At 34.4% G+C, this 14,000-nt stretch overlaps 1 protein-coding gene across 1 annotated transcript in view; it reads left to right on the top strand.

The window, feature by feature from the left end:
* The window catches only part of LOC149702697 (uncharacterized), a 112,080-nt gene that overhangs the window by 81,600 nt on the left and 16,480 nt on the right, over window positions 1–14,000 (top strand). The gene's annotated exons all lie outside the window — the stretch shown is intronic.

Below are 14,000 nucleotides of genomic sequence, written 5' to 3'. Positions count from 1 at the left end.
TTAAATTTTGGAAAAAATTCTATTTTTTTAATAAAATGATTTACCATGCAAGAAATTAAAAATGCTGGGAACTTTTCTAATGCCGATATTCCATACAAAATTGAAAGTTATTTTACGTTTGTTATTTTCAGTCGCAACCATTCGCCAAATACAATATCGAAAGATTTAAATTTAGTGAAGAGTTGCGAAGCTTACCCAGTAGCGCATCGACGTTGGCCCGACTGTGTGACATTACGAAAACTGAACCGACTGTTGGGTCGATTCTGTCACATTTCAAAAACTGAACCAACCATTGCTCTAACTGTGTGACTTTACTAAAACTGAACCGCCTGTCGATCCATGCCACCCAAAATTGTGTGACATTTTGAAAACTGAACCGACCATCGTGTCGGTGTCGATGTACTACTGGGGGTTAATTTTTGGTTTATATTTCAAATTTGTTGGTATCTCTAACACAGTCAATTTCTCCCTCTTTACAGGTGGAGATGCGGTGGTGGTTTTTTACAACCGTCAAGGTAATCCTAGCGTTTCCTACCGCGGGTATATTTATAACAACCATTACAAATCGGCTGCAACCAGTCGCCTTAGATGGAGATGCAAAGACCGCCATAATAAAAAATGTAAAGGGGGCCTCTTCACCGACTTAAGCTATCAAAATCCCATAGAAACTAACGTTGATCATAATCACCCTTCAGAGGGTGTATGTACCATACAAATGAAATAAACTCCTTGTGCCAATCGTAATAATTCATCATTTCTTAAATTGACCTTTGAATCTTAAGCCTAATTTTAATTTGATCCGATACTAATCACATTTTTGTTTCGGTTTATTGTTTCTTGTGTAATTTTAGATCCGGATGAAGTTCAAATTGTCTTAAGCCGGCATATGCGACCAAATATACTATACAAAGGTTATACCTATTGCGATCATTATAAAGGTGTAAACAAAATTCGATGGAGATGCAGTAAAGGTTCATTGAAATGCAAGGCTAGTTTAATTACCGATCCGGATTACACTAATCCTTATAATCCTGTACCAAATGTAATGCACAACCATCCGCCGGTCTTGTAGTTTTATTTATATGTTTTAAGCTTTTATGTATAGTTATTTAATAAACAATTATACAATTTTGGGCATTTTAAAACTGTCTATACTTAAAATAAAATTGTTACAAAGTGGATAAAAATTCATTGTCAAGGACTTTTGGTGAGAGTGTCACCTTCTGCTACTACTTTCACCTTCAAGTGGGCTTGGTGTTAATTATCACTCAAGACTCAGGACGTATTCTTGTATAATTAAGGATACATCTCACGCAATATTTTCCCCTTTATATTTACAGATGATTATAATGATAAAGCTGTGGCTTTCTTTAACCGTCAGGGTAATCCCAATCTTTATTACCGTGGTTATTATTATAACCTTCATTACAAATCGGCCACTAGTAATCGTATCAGATGGAGATGCAAGGACCGTCACTCGAGAAAGTGTCAGGGTGGTCTCTTTACTGACCTAAATTATGAAAATGCCGAGGAAGTTCAAGCTAAGCATAACCATGCTCCAGATCTAGTCTGTAATATACAACCGAAATAAAAATACATACTAAAAGCAAAATTGCTTCCAGTTTTAATTTTGTTGTTAAGCTTGAAACGTTACTAGTTTCGGGTTTTTGTTTTCTTTGTTTTAATTGTCGCGTAAACAAAAATCCGGTACATTCAGCTGTCACTGACTCCCCAACATTTTTACACAGTTATCTTTGGACAAGGACAACGTATTGATACCATTACGAAGAATACTATAATTCATCAGGGTTTCAAATACATCTTAAGATTTCAAGGGAAAAAATGCAAAACTTGGCGTTGCTACAAGAAGTCAAGCTGTGTCGGTACCATTCAAACGGATCCAGAGTGTCAAAAAAAATTACTATTATACTTACCACATACGCACCCTCCTGAAGAAAGATTTAACATTTAATTAAACTGTATTTGCTGTAAACCTGAAAGATTTTTATGACAACTGATAAGTCTGATTTTAATTAAGGGCAGGGGATGTTCTTTGGGAAATCGATTTGGAGTCGAAAATGTAACTTGTATCTATGACATTTTGCCACAAGGCCCTTGTTACTCGAGTTATGATTTGAGTATTTTATGGATGACCCCTTAGACAATGATTTCTAATTTAATTAAGGGGTCATCCCTAAAACACCAATCAAATCATAACTCGAAAACAGTGTCCGTTGTGGCACTAAGGAGATAGAAGTTACATTTTTGACTGAAAATTCATTTCCCTAAGAACATCCCCCTTAATTTATGGTATGCAGACTTATCAGAAGCACCCTGTTTAATCTAGTTTGTAATGAACACCCAAAAGAAAAATTACTATTATTTCAAAATCCATATTAGCTCGCATATAGTTGTATCAAGTATAATAAAGGTTTTTAACCAAATCAAGGCGTACAGTCTTCTTTTCCTACATAGCCTTACAAAATTGCGGATCTTACACTTAATACTTGAATCTTATCCTTTAGGTATGGAAAATCAAATGATCTACTACTTAAACCGGTTTAACAAAGTCAACATAGTCTACCAAGGTTACGGTTTTGGTATTCATCACGTAACCAATCATCGTGTGCAATGGCGTTGTACTTGCAACGCTATTGGTTGCAAAGCGTCATTTTTCACCAATAAATCTTACGGAGATCCTGTTATGGTCATTGCTGAACATAACCATCGTCAAATGCGAAGAGGTGGACCTAAATTTGACTCATCAAATAGATTAATGAGTCGAGATGAAATTGAACGATACGCCTTCATAAACAACAATATGACTGTAAAAAAGAACAAATAAAGAACTTTCAGTGTTGTATAATGATTAAGAAGGACTATGCTTAAATTTATCGTTTGCTGATAGAGTGTTTTACGTATGTTCTTAATACGATTACTTAACTTTTTTATTTAAAATTTTATAATTCTAGACGTGCTGTTCTACAGAGGGAAAAACCAGAAGAAATTGAATGTACTGTACCGTGGCTATAGTTATTGCATTCATTGCATCAGTTCTCAGCGAATATTATGGCGATGCAATAGAAGCGGGATGGGGTGCAAAGGTTCCATTTACAGCGATAAAGCCTATGATAATTTCACGCCTAAAAACGAGGTCCATAATCATCCTCCACTTGAGGAAAAAAAGTTGTGCAATTTTGAAATGTACCGCAATGTCAATGCCGTATTGTATGATATGTAATTATATAATTATTGTCGTGTGTGTGTAAAATTGTATAACGTAATAAATTATTTCACTTATGCTGTCGGAAGATTTGTTGATTATTGCGCTTTTTGTTCTACAGCAGCTTAGGCTACTATTACGGAAATATGCACACGAATGTGTCATAATTAAGTCTTCATACGTTTCGCATAGAATTTGTAAAGGGATACTTTGATCTAGAGAAAAGAAAAACATTCTATCTCGGAGTATCCCTTTAAATTTTGATCCGCCGACATGTTGTAAAATGGCGACCGAAATCGTCATATGCAATGTATACATGTATAATTTAATTAATTATAGAATTGATTCTGATCAATGGTTTTTCCCTTACAGAAAATCGAAACGAGAAGCTACATTTAATTTAATTTTTTTCGTAACTCATAACGGAGTTTTTGATTAAATGTTAAGAACCCTTTTTATTGGGAAGCAACTCTGCATTGCGACTAAGGTTTACCAACAAAATCCAGTTCCATTCTTAGCACAAACCGGAATAACGTCTAAATTGTTCTCACATCACTCTAATGAAAAATAAAGTATTACATAATTGCCTAATGTTTATTGAAAACTTATAAAAACCATTTCAGAAATTCAGATGTCGTATTCGAGTTAAAACTGACTCAGAACTGTCCTTTTACACGCAGGTACAAGTCCACAGACTGTGGTGTACAGAAATGAAAAGACACGTAGTCTAAACGCCTTTTACATGGGCCAAAATTACAAAGTTTTTAGCACAAGTGCTGATAGAATATTATGGCGTTGTAGTCAAAATGCAGGATTTTGTAAAGCGTCTTTATACAGCAATCGTTTATTGCAAGATTTTCAGCCCAGAACTACTGATCATAATCATCCAATACCTGAAAATAGTATTAAGAAAACTATGAATATTAAAAATAAATCCAATTGATAGCCTTGCCAACACACACGTTCGAGACAATTAAAACAATTGTAATATTTAATAAAGGTTTTTATGTAAATTACGGTATCACTAAATATGTAAATTAAGATGCACCATTTTATTTTTTAGTTATTTCTAAATTTATAGATCATTGCATTAATTATTGCAAACCAACCAGGGGTGGGGTAGATCAGCTTCTTGGGTAATTTTCCTCGCGCCAAGAAGCGCCGCAAGAGGCAGTGCGAGTTGGCTCTTGGCTCAAGGGAAATAACCTATGTATAGTGGTTTCTCTGCAAGGCCAGTAATTACTGGATGGTCTTGATATTATTTATAAAGAAACGTGACGGTAACAGCTATGATTTCTTATTTAGGTAATGACGTAGTTGAGGGTCAAGCAATTGAGGGAGTTGTCCTGTACAAAAATCGTAATCAAGAGATTAATGTGGCTTGGGATGGTTATAGCTTCGGTATTAGTAGTCTTAGTGCCAAAAGGATTATATGGCGGTGCAATAAAACACCGGGAAATGTGCGATGTAAAGCTTCCCTTTTTAGTGATAAGGAATTTCTCAATTTTATAATCAGGACAAAGGAACATAGCCATGAAAGACCAAAAAAACCAAGAGTATCCGAATTCCAAATTGGATAAACAATGACTATCTCTAATTGTTATTGGGGATTTTTTTATTATTTAATTGAAGTTCCGAGTTATTTCCCAGTTTAGGAAATATTAATTAGTTTTATATTATCTATTTTTGAAACTGTTGGCATAATATGAGGTACAAATAAATCACAGATGTCAGCCAAATTTTTATACTTAACTAATGGATGCTCAATTGTAACTACAATGTTAGAAATAAAAGGTTTTGATTAAATTAGTAATTATACTTAGTCTTTAGTTTTTTGTAAAGGCATAAACGATAATTTAATTCTACTACCATATATGCATTGCTAATTTCCTTTAACAGATCGAGCTTTACAAACAGATAGACAGACCTACAAACAAATAAAGCTGTTTTTCGTATTGTTATTTCATATATAATTCAAATTTCTTTACACAATCAAGCCTATTACATACGCAAAAAAATTAACATAAATCAAAATCCACTGATCCTATTTTCAAGGCATTGGTTATATATATATATACCATTGCCATTTTAGGTTGTGGAATATAACAGTGTATTCCTATCAGTAATACTATAATACTTACACTACTATATGTATTATCTACAATTATTGTATGAAATCCGATATCTTCTCAAAGTTTCGGCTCAGGTTTTAGGCTAATATCAAACACCACATAAGCTGCCCTGCAAATGAAACATTTTACAGGATTTTTTTATTCCTCCAAAATTTCAAAGCTTCAACAATTATTTTTGCAAAAACCACTAACTCATTCTTAAGGCATTGGTTTATATACCATTGTCATAGTTTTGTAGTGGAACATAAAATATTAAGGCCCTATACATAGTTTTCAGACTATGAGGATTAATACCATTTATACCAGGCTACTTGGTGAGCACTTCACTTTATCCACCATGTAGCCTGTACTCCTGGTGTAAATGGTGAAAACTATGTATAATAACATAATTTCTTCATACTCCTATAATTTCCTCTGTTGATAAGATAATTTTTTAATTACTCATATAGCTTTGAAATAGTCCTATATCTTAATTAAATTTTTAGTTGACCAAAATAAATTATGATAACTACGTATTATGTTTATGTTACTAGAAAAGCATATAACACAAAATTTATTTATTTAATTAAGTTATACCCTACATTACTAATTATATATTATACATAATTATTTTTGTTTTTCTTATTTAAAAATTACATTACACTATTGATCAGTTTCCTCAAAGATATAAATAACCCTTTTTACATTTACGCATTTTATAGAACTCAATCAACAACATCAACCTGGAGTTTTCGTTTTCAAAAATAAAAATGAGAAAATGAAAGTCTTGTTCCATGGCTACACTTACGGGATACATCACGTTCTTGTTGACAAAATAACATGGCGTTGTAATAGACGAAATAACGGTGCTCGTTGCAAAGCTTCAGTTTACAGTGACAAAATGTACCGCAACTTTACTCCTAAAAATCAGGAACACAACCATCCCAAAGCGACAAATATCTATGTTTAGTCCATTGAAGTATTATCATTACGCCCAGGAATTTATAGATTGTGGTACTTAAGTATGACCGCCACCGCTCAAAGTGGAACCTAGTCCAATCTTTATCTTGAATGTCTCTGCCAGGAATACATAAAGCTAATTGGAATCATTGTGTATCTATTTTCTCAATGTATCTAGGCGGATTTTGTGGGAAGGGTTAGCACAGTCCACAAAACCCGCATAGAAATTAACATCGGAGATACGTGGCACAATGCTTCCTAGTACTTGTATGTATTCCTGTCTCAGCCAATCATTAGCTTTCATAATACCACGCAAGCAAAATACCTTGTTTCCTCGAATTTAATATCCACCTATAATGCTTTCCATCATCTTTGGCATTCTTAGTAACACTATCTATAAATTCTTGTAGTCACCTGCTTTACTTAAACAATGCCTTCCTATGTACTGTATTTGTTGTTGTTTTTGCTCAAAACAACGAACTATATATTATGTATTGCGCAAGGTTGAATAAAATTTGCCTTTTAACGATGTTTCGAAATTTACTGTCGAATTCGAGGAATATTTTTAAACTCTTGTACAACATTAGTTGTTTATTACAGAAGTTGTTCTCTACACAAGTAAACACAACAAAACAAATATGTTCTATCAAGGATATTGTTACGTAATTCACCATCAAGGGCTACGGAAAATTTTGTGGCGGTGCAATAGATGCGCGGTTAAAGACCCGTGCAAAGCCGCACTCTACACTGATAAAAATTACGCTAATGTTGAGCACAGAATAAGCCATCATAATCATCCAAAACCTGAAAGGATCTTCGGACTAACTTATCGTTGTTAGCTAACTTACTTGTACGCTTGTAAATATATCTGAAAATAAAACTAAAATCTATCCTGCCAGTTTCTAATAAAATGACTGAATGTTTTACTTTTAATTCATTTCAATGCGTATTATTTTCTTTGTAATAAGGGAATTTTGCGTCACGTGACAAGTATCTTATTACAAATGTAGATGCGATGCTGTACAGAGGTAAAAATGGCAAGTTGATCGGTGTTTACGAAGGACACGGCTACGAAATTTATTATAAAGGCAATAATAATGTTACGTGGAGATGCAACCGACACTCAAAGGGCTGTAAATCTACTCTTCTAAGTGACAAATTCTACCAAAACTTTAAACCTAAATCATCCACAAAACATAACCATCGTAAAATGAAGCATATCGCTAATATTTTAAAATAGAATTATCTTTACAATTCTTATATATATTCATTATTTCAAACTAAAACTTCTAGCCCGGAATATGCATTTAAGTTCTGAAACTACAATTGAAATATTGTGAAACATCTCTTTTTGAAATAAAATGTGTTTTTAAACCCGCTTGAACCAGAATTTACGCGTTTTGTTACTGTTAGGCTTAATAAATAATATTATTTTTTGAGTTTAATATGATTTGGCACTTGTACAAAATATAGGTGAAGTGACCTTTTACAAAGGCCGAAATGGAAAGATGAACATAATGTACGAAGGACACGGGTACGGAGTTTACAAGATGTACTCTAAAACCCATTTATGGAGGTGTAATCGACACTCTCACGGATGCAAAGTTTGCCTTAGCAGCGACAAATCGCACGAAAAATTTTGGTATAAATCAGAGACTGAACATAACCACCCAAAAATGAGCAATAGCTTATCGATGTACAAAAGAAGTGGTGTTGAAGTTCAGTTAATGTAAATAAACAAATGTTTAAAATAAAGGTTTTAAACTACTAAGTCGTTCATTGTTCTTGACCAAAATTTTTAATTAGGCTTAAGTGAGATCATAAGATTTGTTCCATAAGTTTTTCACTGGTAACTGAGAGCCTGTCATGAAGTAATTGAAGTAGGTCATAGATTCGAGGTAAAGCGAGGGAGGCCTGGTGAGGCGCTGTCAAAGGCTTAGTAATGTAGACTAAATAGGAAGATGGAAGTCCTGACTCACGCAAAATTAACCACCGAGTGTAGGACTTCAATTCTCGCTTGTCGTTCTCGAACTAGCTCTCAATAAGTCTCTAGGAGTACGAAGTAGGCCTATATGTAGTGTCCCAGCATATCTTATAAACTTATGGCAAGATAAATACTGAATTTTGACTCGAAACTTGTGTTCCAAATTATAGAAATGACATTTTACAAGGGTCGAAATGGGAAGATGAACGTGATTTACGAAGGAAATACCTTCGGATATCATCGGGTAAATGCTAAGAACATATTATGGCGATGCAATAGACACGCTATTGGCTGCAAAGTTCGTCTTTACAGCGACAAACTTCATGGAAACTTTAGACTTAAATCAGCCGATGTTGAACATAATCACCCAAAACAAAGAAATATCTTGGGGATGTATAAAAGAACCGATTTTCAAATATGCATCGTATGAATGACAAAATGTAAAGTGTGTTTTTGAAAAACTTCATTAAATAATGTTTTATAAACATGTAGGAATTTCAGTTTAATGAATTAACGTTTTATTTTTACATTATAAATGCTACACTACAAGTGGCAGAACAGCATTAGGCTGTACGGAATGATAACATGGGATGATTACTCCAAATAGAAATCAAATGCTGTTTTCCATTTACTACCAAGCCTATAATCTCCCACTGTAGAGAAATATTCAAGGTGACCTAGCTTAAATCAATTATCTTTTAAAGAAAGTTTAATTTTCACTCCAATAAAATTACTCCATTGAAAATGACAATGGGAAACGGCATTAATTACTTCCAACAACAAAAATCCCATGAGCCCTTAATCATACTACAATAATTGGTAGAAAATACCCCGCTATCGCGTAAATTATACTATTCTAGTAGGTCACCCTTCGTCTTCCCCGAGTTGTGCTTGGAAAAAATGGCTGAATGATATGTGGTCGCCGTCGGAAATTAAAATGGATTTAAATCGCGTTTAAGTCGTCGTTAATGTTCTAATTTTTGTGTTAAAATACGCAGAAATCGTTGAGGAACGCGCTAGACTTTAAATTTGAACCCAAACTTTAAGGTAAATTTGAAAAACTTGAGTGATTTTAATTCTGAAGTTGATTGTGCGGTCAAGGCCCGTATCGGTCACCCAGATTCTTCATGGCCGCCATTTTAAACAGTATTAGCATATATACTCGAAGTTTGGTGAGTTTACAAATAATTTTAATTTGCTATTCTGTCGGTGAAATATTTTTGGAAATTTGGTTTTCTTTCGGTGTAGTACTCTAGAATCTTGCTATTTTTTCGTGAAATAGTCAAGAATTTTATTATTTGGGGGAGGGGGGGGGTTAGTTATTTAAGGATCTTATTTAAATAATTTAAGCCGACGATTATTGAAATAGCGTTCCTGATTTTATGTATTAAATGTAACAATACCATATTTTATTCGTCATTTAAAAAATGATAACTTCATAATAAACGTTAAAAACATAACGTCTACTTGTAGTCCATTTAACCATAAAAACCACATCACTTTAATGGTTTGTCTAAAGAGGTACTGTACCTGACTGTTCTAAAATAAATTTGCAGAATTGATCGGTGGAGAAGTTGTAGTCTACAAAGGCAGACATCAAAAATTTAACGTGCTGTATCATGGATATTGTTACGGGAAGCATAGAGATAACGCGAGTAACGTATTCTGGCGGTGTAATAGACGTGATTTAGGATGCAAGGCTTCACTGTATAGTGACTCAAATAATCAGAATTTCTACCCAAGAACTTTAGATAGACATAACCACCCACCACCAACCAATCCATTGAGTAAATACAAGAGAAGCCAATTTGAAGTACACCTCGACGTGTAAAATTATTTCAATAAAGATTAAATAAACGTTAAAAACGTAACGTCTAATTGTAGTCCATTTAACCATAAAAACCACATCACTTTAATGGTTTGTCTAAAGAGGCACTGTACCTGACTGTTCTAAAATAAATTTGCAGAATTGATCGGTGGAGAAGTTGTAGTCTACAAAGGCAGACATCAAAAATTTAACGTGCTGTATCATGGATATTGTTACGGGAAGCATAGAGATAACGCGAGTAACGTATTCTGGCGGTGTAATAGACGTGATTTAGGATGCAAGGCTTCACTGTATAGTGACTCAAATAATCAGAATTTCTACCCAAGAACTTTAGATAGACATAACCACCCACCACCAACCAATCCATTGAGTAAATACAAGAGAAGCCAATTTGAAGTACACCTCGACGTGTAAAATTATTTCAATAAAGATTAAATAAACGTTAAAAACGTAACGTCTAATTGTAGTCCATTTAACCATAAAAACCACATCACTTTAATGGTTTGTCTAAAGAGGCACTGTACCTGACTGTTCTAAAATAAATTTGCAGAAATGGTCAGTGGAGAAGTTGTAGTCTACAAAGGCAGACATCAGAAATTTAACGTGCTGTATCATGGATATTGTTACGGGAAACATAGAGACAACGCGAATAACATATTATGGCGGTGTAGTAGACGACGTGCTTTAAAATGCAAGGCTTCACTGTATAGTGACTCAAATAATCAGAATTTCTACCCAAGAACTTTAGATAGACATAACCATCCACCACCAACCAATCCATTGAGTAAATACAAGAGAAGCCAATTTGAAGTACACCTCGACGTGTAAAATTATTTCAATAAAGTTTAAATAAACGTTAAAAACGTAACGTCTACTTGTAGTCCATTTAACCATAAAAACCACATCACTTTAATGGTTTGTCTAAAGAGGTACTGTACCTGACTGTTCTAAAATAAATTTGCAGAAATGGTCAATGGAGAAGTTGTTGTTTACAAAGTCAGACATCAAAAATTTAACGTGCTGTATCATGGATATTCTTACGGGAAGGATAGAGAGAACGCGAGTAACATATTGTGGCGGTGTAATAGACGACGTCAATTAAAATGCAAGGCTTCACTGTATAGTGACAGAAATAACCAGAATTTCTACCCAAGAACTGTAGATAAACATAATCATCCACCACCAATCAATCCATTGAGTAAATGCAAGAGAAGCCAATTTGAAGTACACCTCGACGTGTAACATTATTTCAATAAAGTTTAAATAAACGTTAAAATCGTAACGTCTACTTGTGGTCCATTTAACAATAAAAACCACATCACTTTAATGGTTTGTCTAAAGAGGTACTGTACCTGACTGTTCTAAAATAAATTTGCAGAAATGGTCAGTGGAGAAGTTATAGTCTACAAAGGCAGACATCAGAAATTTAACGTGCTGTATCATGGATATTGTTTCGGGAAACATAGAGACAACGCGAATAACATATTATGGCGGTGTAATAGACGACGTGCAGGATGCAAGGCTTCACTGTATAGTGACTCAAATAATCAGAATTTCTACCCAAGAACGATAGACAGACATAACCATCCACCACCAATCAATCCATTGAGTAAATACATGAGAAGCCAATTTGAAGTACACCTCGACGTGTAACATTATTTCAATAAAGTTTTTTTGAAATTAACTGACTGTGTTTTGAAATATTAATCAGAGTTGGGGTCAAGGTATCCTTAAAAAAAACTGGTCGGGGTCGCGCACGTATGAGTAAGACAATGTCATATGTTTCAAAATTGTTGAATTTGGGGGGCGATTCCCATGAAGGGCCAAATGTTGCCATTGTAAATGAAAGGGGCATTAAGGGACTAGGATGATGGTGAACTTTGGCCTCTGTTACTGTTGTCTGTTTAATTGCTACCCTCTCTGCTTTTTGTAAAGTAGAACTTATTTTGAGACGAATCAGACCGTTGTTTATGTAACATTTCCTAGTACCAAAATTTAACCCCGACTACATTTTGCATCGTGGGTAAAGGGTTCGGGGGAAAAATTCCGGGTTCACCCGTACTAACACTAACATTGAGTCACATAAATCCTGTATTTGGACATTACACTTGCGCTCACATTCGTGTGTCACTTTCACAAACGTTTAGGTGACGAAGAAGATATTATATTCTACAAGGGCCGGCATCAGAAAATGAATGTTTTCTTTGGTGGATACGGTTACGGAGTACATAACGTCAGTTCCAAAAGGATTTCGTGGCGTTGTAATAGGTCCGGATGCAAAGCCTCACTCTATAGCGACAAAGATTATCAAAATTTTGTTTATAGAGTGTTTGAACATAGTCACTCGAAACCGGCTCCACCTTCGGATAAATTTAAACGATCGTATTTCTTTACAAATTAAATTAACTGTAATTATTTATCATTTTGCTGTGTAATGTAATAAATTATAATTGTCTCGAAAACATATTTGGTGAATTGTAGTTTTCTCGAAAAACTTTGGGAAATTGCTCGATATTGAAACGGAAAATATCGCTAAGTGAAATTGCGTCGATATTGAAGCGGAAAATATCGCTAAATGACACCCAAATCATCAATCCTTAAACTTAATTCAATTCGTTCTTTATACCAAGAACTAAGGTGTATCTAGGTGTTGTACGTTACATTTGTTGAACTAGAAATTTACCTCTGCAAAGGGAGTAACGAACAATTAATAAAATTACTGCCGAACAAAATCATGCCGTAGCTATGTACCATTTCACAAACAAATCATCTGAAATCGCACAATTTTATTTGCAAACCAGCATTATTTTAGAATCTAAAGACCTGTTTATTAACCCATTTCAGATGGTAAGGGAAACAAATTTCTCTTCGTCAAGAGCAAAAACGGTAAACTGAATGTTGAGTACCGTGGCCACGATTACAGTATACATTACCGAAGTGCCAAGAGGATCGCGTGGCGTTGTAACAGAGCCGCACTTGGTTGTAAAGCTACTCTGACCAGTAACAAAGATTATACCAACTTTGAAGTGAGAAATAAAGACCATAACCATTTTGTATCGGAAAGATCTCGGCCCGTATGGTCAATGGAGTTTTAGTTAAGTGCACCAGTCAACTATAAAGAAGTTCAATCCATCGTACGCTTGAATCTCTAGCTTGCTTAGCGTCCACAAAGCATTGGGTACAGTTTGATTAAATATCATGCATGAAAAGCACTGAGTTGCAAGCTGCGATGGGAAATTAATATTAGTCATTGTAATTAAATCTACCGATTTTAATAAATATCTGTGATGAAATTGTGTGTTGGTCTGATTTATACTGAAATTTACAATTTGTGTAGGTTATTTATTTTGAATATCATTTGATTCCGTGATCGCGAATTAATGGGTTTTGGTAATGCCGCTTTGAGGATAGTACATTCCGATTATTTTAGAAAATATTCAAATAGAAAATTGACCCTAATTGACAATAGACTCTTTTACAGAAGAAATTATCTTCTACAAGGGTCGAAAGGATAGACTGAACGTCATTTACCAAGGATACAGTTTCGGAATTCACAATGTTAGTTCGAAAAGAATATCGTGGCGTTGTAATAGAAATAGCGCGGGTTGTAAGGCTTCTCTTTTCACAGACAAATCGTACCGAAATGTGGTACCGCACAATGCCTTACATAACCATTCTAAATCAGAACGGTATAATGTAAATGCGATATACCCTTTCACAACATGAACTATTTTATGATGAAATAAATATGTTTTTATAGGAAAAAAAACTCTGTTCGTCATTTAATTATTACTTCATTTGCAGCTTACTTTTCTATAAACAATTGCTTGGAATAAGGCAGTGAACATGCATGTTAAGAAATGGTTTTGCCTTACAGTTAGACTTATTAAGCAA

Source organism: Phalangium opilio, unplaced genomic scaffold (assembly GCF_054372755.1).
Source record: "Phalangium opilio isolate 3A_F unplaced genomic scaffold, DU_Popi_V2 ptg000017l_1, whole genome shotgun sequence".
NCBI classification, from domain to species: domain Eukaryota; kingdom Metazoa; phylum Arthropoda; class Arachnida; order Opiliones; family Phalangiidae; genus Phalangium; species Phalangium opilio.
The sequence above is the reverse complement of the archived record's forward strand: the minus strand, read 5'-3'. Positions and strand labels throughout refer to the sequence as shown.